Genomic DNA, 9,454 nt, shown 5'->3' with positions numbered 1-9,454 from the left:
AGAAGTTACCAAATGATACGTGCCAAATATCCATGTCATGAACTTCTCCATCATTTAGTTGCCCTCCTCCTTATCTTTGAATCCTATAAAAGAAGATTGACAACAAAAATTAAGTAGGAGATACATGTTTATTATGAGAAAAGAAATGAAAATAAAAAGGAACTAAAAACATGAATGAAAACAAGGAAAATGAACTTGGGTTGTCTCCCAAGAAGTGCTTGTTTAAGGTCATTAGCTCGACCACCTCATTAGATTCATCAAAATCTCGCTCTTGGAAGGGTAAGATATTTCAACACCCTCCTACCAAGGGCTCTTATTATGGAGAGAGCTTTCATCAAGGGAGCTACAGAGTAAAGTATAACTCTCTCCATCTTCGTCTTCTTTGAAGTTCTATCAGGTGGTCGAAGACGGTTCAGATCGAGCTTTCAATTATAGGCCCCATGAAAATCTACACACCCAAAAGAAAAACATTCCTCTCCCAAGCATGCTATATTAGATAGAACTAGAACCTTATTAAGATGAACTGAGTATGTATCACAAATAGAATCACATCCAACAAAATCAATTATAGGTACCTCTATAAAATTTTCCAAAAGATCACTAGAAATACTAACCTTGCATTGCTGAGGGATACCTGAAAATTCTAAACATGTGGATGTGACTTCTGAATCTTATATTGGCTCTAGCTCTGGTTCAAGTGGTGGTGCCTTTAAAAGTGGTGATTCTTGGGGTTTTGCTTCTATTGCACAAGTCCCTACACATTTATCATCAACCAATTCCATTCTTACAAATTCCATTGTATCAACTGGTTGTGCGACCAAAGGAGGTGATCCTTGGGACATTTCCTCCACAGTACATATCCCTACACTTTTATCCACCACATCATCATCATAAGTAGTAAAGAGTCCACTAACATCAATAGCATCAGTAGAGGAATCAACAACTTTATTAGAATTTTGTAGTAATAGTTGTAAAGCTAAGATCCCACGTTACACCATTAGCTATTCAGAATCATGTGTTGTGGTCTTCATCTGACTTGGAGCAGGAATATTTGGATTTTGAGAGTCCTCCAAGTTAATCAACTCATCTGGTTATGAATGGTGTGGTCTGTCCAATGAAAAATCATCTTGAGACTCCGACAGACTCTGATTTACATGAGAAATATGCTCAACATTTTGTATGCAATTGTAGTCCAAATTTTTATAGTCCATCCTAAATTGATTATGATGTTAAGATGGGTCAAAGATCTACTGCTGGAATAATGACTGCTCACTCTGCTCTAGAATTAGCTGGGTTTGAAGGTTCTAAATTTGATGATCTTCCCAGTCATAGCCATAAGTATCAGGAACTTGCTCATATGTATCTTGATGTTGAGGTTGAACCAAATACTGAAGTTTCGGAGTATTAGCAGATTTTTGGAAGAAGTGACAAATAGTAGCTGGATGAGATGTGCTTCCACACACTCCACAAAGGAACTCAAATTCCTCATCTTCTAAGTCATAATATTCATCAATGGAAGATCTTGCTCTTGCACTCATGAGTATGAAAAATTCTCTTGAACCCCTGCTTGACATGTTAGTACTCATGGAAATCTAAAAAAAAAATTATGAGAAAAAATAAAAATGAAGAATTAAAGACAAGAAATAAAATGTTATATGAAAAACAAGAAAGACAATGCAAAATTTAAATTGCAAGAAAGAAAGTGTATAAAGAAAACAAGGAAGAAAAAACAAAGGAAAAAAAAAATGTCTAGAGTAGCTCATATGCTAATCAACTAATGTTAATCGAAAACAGTCCCCGGCAACGGTGCCAAAAACTTGGTACGATTCCGTAAGTGCATGGATTCGTCGTTAGTAATATAAAAGATTGTCAAACCCACAAGAACTGATTATAAGCACTAGTGAAGGCACACTTAGGATTAGCTACACTATCGGTGGTTGTAAGTAATCTAAGAGAAAAGATCGGGAAGCGAGGAATGAGAACTAGCAACAAGAGGAAATCAACCTGGTTAATCGAGAGTTCTAGGAGTTTGGTTTCATTGTAGTGGTATTGATGTTTCTCATACTATCCTATACTCATTGTCCTTCGGCATGCATTCGCTGGAAGCTAAGGCAACTATCTTTGAGCACCAAACAAAGACAATCCCTACGAAATCCTGTCACGGTTAACCCCGTCACTAGGGCGCCTCGGTAGATCGCAAGGACACGACTCTTACTGATGCTATCAAAGATAGAATTAAGAAACTAGGTTTGGTCTCACACTTCCTTGCGAAGGAGTCACCTCTCCTTTCGAGGAAGTACCCTAGATGTCCATGAACGGGTTACCCCTGTCACTAGGGCCCCTTGGGTGTACGATCTAAGGTATCTCCTCTACGAGGTTGACAATTCCTGCATAATCAATCAACAGGACAAAAGGATCGAGGAATCGAAATAAAGCAAACGAAATCATTCAAAGAATATAAACATGTTCTGAGTTTTACATCAAACCAATCCACAATTACTCCCTCATCCTAGAACAAAGACTCTACTCCATAGACGCTAGAGAAGAACCCGAAGACATGGTGAATCTAAACATACAATCCTCAAAAGTGAAGAGAGAGAGAAGAAGTATGCTTATCCAATGACGATGAGTGATCTCTGGATCCTATCCTTTGTTTCTAGAGTTGAGGTGGTGATGGAAGGTCACTGGATCGATGTCCTGGATGGCGTGGAATGACACCTGAATGAATCTCCTCTTGACGGCTCGCCTCCCGGCTCTCCCCCCTAGAAAAGGGGTTAAAACCCCTTTTATAAGCTAGGGTATGGCACAACGACACGGCCGTGCAAGGATGGCATGGTCGTGCCCTAACTGGGCTCTGGATGCACTGCACGGCCGTGCCAATTGGCACGGTCGTCTGATGTTGGGTCTCGGATCTGGGGACACTGCTGTGCAGGGTCGCATGATTGTGTGTTGCTTGGCCTCGGTCATGGGGTGTACGGCCGTGCAGGGTTGCACGATCGTGGTCTGCTCCGCCTCTAGTTTAGCTGCATGGTCGTGCAACAGTTGCATGGCCATGCATATCTTCCCTTCTATTTAGCCACACGGTCGTGCAAGGTTTGCACGACCGTGTTCTCTGGTTCGCTCCAGTGCATCGACAAATGTTGTTTTCACTCCGAAAGTTGTCTCTTTCAACACAAAACCAATCAAAGAGTAGATATCCGTACAAAAGAGAATATATGATGAATACATGATAAAAGAAACGATCATACAAAGAATACGTACGTATAAAGCAAGCGAATTTGCGTAAAAGCATGCATAAACCATCATAATATTTACGCACATCATCTACTTAGAGATCAAGAAACACAAAGATTGATAAGAGGATAACACGGTCTATATCTCATTGATCAATCTAGATATCAAGGATAGAATGATTAAGTCTTACAAGATAATAGTCACAGAAAAGTTAGGTCGGATCTCGACTTTCTCGTCACTTGGATAGCAATGATGCATTGTTAGATGTCATTCTTTACTTATGTATCGCAAATGTTGATTTGGATACATTGCCAATGTTACGAGAGTCTATCGGGTCACACACAAAGAACATATTAGTTTGGAGATGGGTATTTTAGTTTGACTAAAATACTCAGGATATTAAGAATAATGGGTAAATTCAAAGTGTTGGTGTTATCTTACTGTGATTGGCACTAGTGCTAGTGGGAGATTGTTAGTAATTAGCCCTAAGAGCCAATCAAGAGATGATTAGGCCTTTTGGGTTACTCATTGAGTTAGACTCAAATGAACTCACTCATTGGATTGAGTCCAATCTGAATTAGACATATTGGATTAATGGATTAGACTCAATGGGTTAGACTTATTGGGTTATTGGATTAATGGTTAATCCAATATAATAATCCAACCCATTAAGAGGAATACAAAGAGACAAAAACCCTTGTATTCATGGGATGAATATAAATAGGTTTTTGGAATGAATTTTTCATTAGATGAGAATGAGATGAAAAAGAAATGAAAAGTGTGACTCTTAATCTTCCCTCTTCTTCCTTCTTCTTCCTCCTTGGGTGATTTTTGCTCTTGGCCAAACCTCCATGAGTGGCTAGCACCATGAAGGTGGTTCTTCTCCGAAGGCTTCGTTCGTGTGACGAACGAAGGATGTGTTCGTGTGGATACCGTAGAGGTGTGGATGCTTGATCACACTGAGATCTATATCCAAAGAAAAAGTTGATATCTGGATTGCGAAGGGCATGCAACAAAGGTATACCTCTCATGTAAAACTTAGTATATAATTATTTTCTCCTTCGCATAGATCTTTTGGAGAAGATCTAGTTAATTTTTCGCTGCGCTTAAGCATGTTTAGGGCGCTAGATCCCTACATTTCATGCTTAGTTTATTTACATACTCATGCCTATGTTTTTGTTCATCCATAGTATATACGTTATGCCATGTAAGTATGCTTATTCCTATGCTTATAAACATGCTCTTGACTAAGTCTATCCGTATGCTCATGTTTATGCTTATGTTATACTTGTGTACATTCTCATGATTATGTTTGCTCATATGCATGCTTATATTTATTCTCTCTTGCTTATGTACGATGTCAATGCTTACGTTCATGGTATGTTAGTAGGAAGGTCCTAAGTTACCTGACATATGTTTCTCTTAGTACACTAGATTTTAGATGCTAGTTATTACATAGCATGGTTTTGAATATGCTGAGTCTTTCGATTTACAGATTTTAACCTTCTTTTTTCAAAAAAGGGAATAATCAAGACAGGAGGTGTTGACTAGTGAGCTAGCTCGAAACCATGGTAGTACAACCTGAAGAACCTTACAATTCCAATTCCGCATTTAGTTATGTGGTTTGTGAACCGTCTATGTAATTTATTTGAACTAAGAAATAGCTATGGAAGTATGAGAAAGTGACGTCCGCAATTCTATTTATGAAAAAAAATTATGGCAGTTATAGTTGGTATCAGAGCAAAAGTTCCTAGCAAAAATTATGACCTATTGCCAGTTCTGAGAAGCTCATAGAGTCAAGCCTCAAGTCTATAAGTTTTACGCTTTGTATCTTACATATCTGTTTGAATGTTAAGTTATCATGCTAGAGTGGCTTTTAGCCTTAGTTCTGAATGACATTATCGTAGTTAACTTTTGAATCTAGATTTTTTTTTAACCTTAGGACTGCAATGTTGATAGTCGAACCTTTGATAATATGTCTTAGAAATTTTAAATTTTCTTTCTTATGTAATTTTGAGAGACATAAGGAGGCGCTACCCAAGATTGATTGGTAAGTGTTAATTTTGAGGACGAAATTTTATTTAAAGGGGGGAGAATTGTAGTATCCGAAAATCAAATCGTTTAATTAAGAGGGTTCATTTGATTTAATTGTGGATATATTTAATTAATTAAGTTAACTTATAATTATGAAATTTTGATTAATTAGTTAAGAAAATAATAGGATATATTATATAATTAAATAAGAATAAGAAATAAGAGAGAGGGGGGATTAATATATTATGTAACGTTACACGTATAAATAAAGTATAAATAATATAATATATATAATTAAATAAGAATAATATATATATATATATAATATATAAATAATATATAAAATAAAAGCATCAAAATAACGTATAGATAATTATAACATTATAAGATAGGAATTATATAGATATATAGATCTGGATATGAATTTTTATAAAGACCGAGTAAAATAAAATTTATATAACGGAATTGATAGAATTTAGAAAAAGTCCTAAGCCTCTTTCTCTTTAAAAACTCTATGGGATTTTGGAGGCTGGCCCTAAGAAGTTTCATCCTCCCCATCATTCTCCACCGGTCCTAGAGCTCCACGAGAAAATAAAGAAGGGAGAAATCGAAAACATATTCTAAACCTTGTTTAATGCTCTAGTTAGTTCTATAATTTTATGGAATTAGGATCCTAGCACTTTTGATGCATTAATTAAGTTATATGTATGCCATATATTAATTAGTGCATATACCCTATGGAGGTATGGTTTGATACCGTTGATAAATAGTTTCCCCTGCTAACTTGCATTCTCCCTTTTGCTAGTTGCTTCCATGAAAATTTAATTCTTCTTTCCATGTTTCAAGTTTTGGCATGCAAAACAGAATTACTTTGGTGATCTATGGTGATTCTTAATGGAATATACATGTGTGGTTCGGTTTTCAATACTTTAGTATGTTAATGATTCTTAATGGAATATACATGTGTGGGTTATAAAGGGGTATGCATGTGTGGCTCGGTTTCAATACTTTATTATGTTAATGGTGCTCAATGGGAATTATATGCATGTGTGGGTTATAGAGGGTATGCATATGTGGTTTCGGTTTCAATACTTTGGTATATGATAAGGAGGTTTATGGAAATGATATGCACATTATGCACTATTTAGAATGATATGCCATGTGTGTAGGAACTCAAAATCCATATGATTCGGAATTTTGTATACTAGTTGTTGGATACAATAAGGTGTTATGGGTGTTTACAAGCATGAAAACAATTTCTATAAATAGTTTGATCAATAATTTATATTACAGTACTGCTACATGTAACTAGGTCATCACAATAATAGGTTTATAAGTACGCATGCAAATATGTTCAAGTCATGTTCATGCTTATGCTATGTTATTGGTTTTGTTTATGTATATGTTCATATTTTGTTCACGTTAGGTTCATATTTATGTTCCTGTTTTACATAGTAATATGGTTGAGAGTGATCGGTGTCTTTAGCCCGAGAGCTTATCAAATTTACGTGGTTGAGTGTGATCGGTGTCCTTAGCCCAAGAGCTCAGCAAATCAACTGGTCGAGTGTGACTGGTGTCCTTAACTTGGGAGCTTGCCAAATTTACGTGATCGAGTGTGACTGGAGTCCTTAGCTCAGGAGCTCACCAAATCAACTGTTACGCCTCGGGGGAGTCCCTGCCCGAAGAAATTTCGACAGCATCTCCCTTGTACGGCTGACAATCTAAAACTTTATACATTGCCTCCAGGGCCACATATACATCGGCCAACACGGCCGGAACAATAATAATAATAAAATACAACACATAGACATCCACGCGGTTTAATAGATAACAAAACTAGAACAGTGATAAGAAGACTCAAAAACAACCCGACTCAACTACACCTATAAAGCACAAAACTGATGTCCTACTCCACTACACCCATAAAGCTCAATCCGACGATAAAATCAACTCACCTTTTCTGCCGTCTAGGCAGGCATGTAGTAAAATAAATCTAAATAAAACTCATCGACAATATCCATAAAGTAATACAAGTTCAGATAGTGCAATAAGAAACATAACAAAAGACCAAATAAATGTATCCTCTCTGGGATCTTCAGGGGACTAGCGATTGGAACTCTCCGGACAGCCTCAACCTGGAAATAGTAAATATCCAATCCAAGGGGTGAGTCAACTCCTCAGCGGGTAACTACTGATATGCATAATAAAGAAAATAACAACTAGCACTAATCATGCGTACAGTCTCCTGATACAAGAAGGATAAATGCAATTGAAATAAGCAGGAGAAAACTGTACTAACCAGGACCAGGGTATCAGTATAACAGGGTCGTCAGACCGAGAGGTATCAAAATCCTGTATGCATGTCAAACATATGCATCCATCCAAATGCAACATATAAGTGCAGCAAACACAATCAGAAAATGCATAAATGCATATGATGTCAATGATGGGTCCTGGTCACCCCTGACGCAAGTCAGCCATCTCACACACGATGGTACCGAGTGTGTAGGGCTGTGACAACCGTGCACTCTGCCATCACTGCTCCTGATGAGTGACCGAGTGAACGGGATGCTGTCGGAGTACACCTATCCTCCTACCCCAAATCATAAGTGGGGGAGCTCAATGCTCTCATCTCCCGATACACGATGACGGGGATGTTAGGATGTATACTAAAAGCCTAGCTTTTGGTATAAACATTTATCTAGAAATAAGAATCACATTGGTCAAATGTCTACATTTATGATAAATATAGTTGTTCAATTAATTTATATTGTAGATAACATGTTGTGTGATGTCACACACAGAAGATCATGTTATCAGTACCTTATAAATTATAAACAGTAGCTCACGACCAAGATGGAAAGGAACAAACCATTAGAAGGTCGTAGTGTAATTAGGTATTAGTTTATCTTAACTATATAATTACACTAGTACACTTAGAGTGTATTGAGTAGGACCATTAGAGGTCGTTTCTTTTATACTGACTTTATAAAGGAACAAAGACCTCAGCTATTATGGAAGTGTGTGCTCTTAATCCTAATATAATAACAAGCACATATATTTGATATTTATTTCTTTAATTTATCAATGGGTGAGATTTAGTTCGATAAATCAATAAGCCCGATAAGTTGGGAAATAATATTACTTATAGTGTGTGTTGTTGATTATAGAAGGAAACTGTGTCCTAGTAATCTAGGTTGAGAATGCCCCCAAGAGGAGCTCATAAGGATTGTCATGTTAAACCCTGCAGGTGGACTTAGTCCGACATGAGGATAAGGTTGAGTGGTACTACTCTTGGACTAAGATATTAATTAAATGAGTTGTCAGTAACTCACTTAATTAGTGGACATTTGACATCTTAAACACAGGGAGATTAACACACTCATAATAAGAAGGAGCCCAAAATTTAATTTGGGATTGGTGCGGTAGTTCAATAATAGTTCTCTAGTGGAATGAATTATTATTGATAAAATTAAGTTGTGTGTTTGGGGCGAACACGGGATGCTTAATTTTATCGGGAGACCAAAACCAATTCCTCCTCTCGGTTCCTATCGTAGCCTCTTGTATATAGAGATTTATACCCACCACATACTCACCTTCTTACCCATCCAATGGGGCCGGCCAAGCTAGCTTGGAACCCAAGCTAGGGCCGGCCAAGACCAAGTGGATGAGTCAAGTTGGTGGCCGGCCAAAACTTGGGTCCCAAGCTTACGTGGCCGGCCACTAAAATATTAAAAAGGATTTTTATTAAAATTATTTCTTATGTGGATACCATGGATTTAAAAGAAAGTTTAAAAATTAAAAATTTTCTTTTATAGCTTTCTACAAAAGATTAAGAGAAGAGATTAATCTCTTTCCTTATTTGTAGATTAAAAGGATGATTTTAATTTTTTGGTAAAAACTTTCCTTATTTGTAAATCATCTACATGTTTAAAAGAGAGTTTAATATTTGAAATCATTCCTTATTTGTTGATTAAAAGGTGGATTTTAAATTTTAAAAAAACTTTCCTTTTTAACCATGTTTATGATTTAAAAGAGAGTTTAAAAATTAAATATTCTCTTTTATAAGTTTCTACAAGAGATTAAAAAAAGATTTGATATCTTTCTTTATTTGTAGATTAAAAGAGATTTTAATTTTTAGAGATAACTTTCTTTTTATCCACATGTTTAAAAGAAAGATTTTAAT

This window comes from Zingiber officinale, chromosome 5A (genome assembly GCF_018446385.1).
Source record: "Zingiber officinale cultivar Zhangliang chromosome 5A, Zo_v1.1, whole genome shotgun sequence".
In the NCBI taxonomy this organism is placed as follows: domain Eukaryota; kingdom Viridiplantae; phylum Streptophyta; class Magnoliopsida; order Zingiberales; family Zingiberaceae; genus Zingiber; species Zingiber officinale.
The sequence above is the reverse complement of the archived record's forward strand: the minus strand, read 5'-3'. Positions refer to the sequence as shown.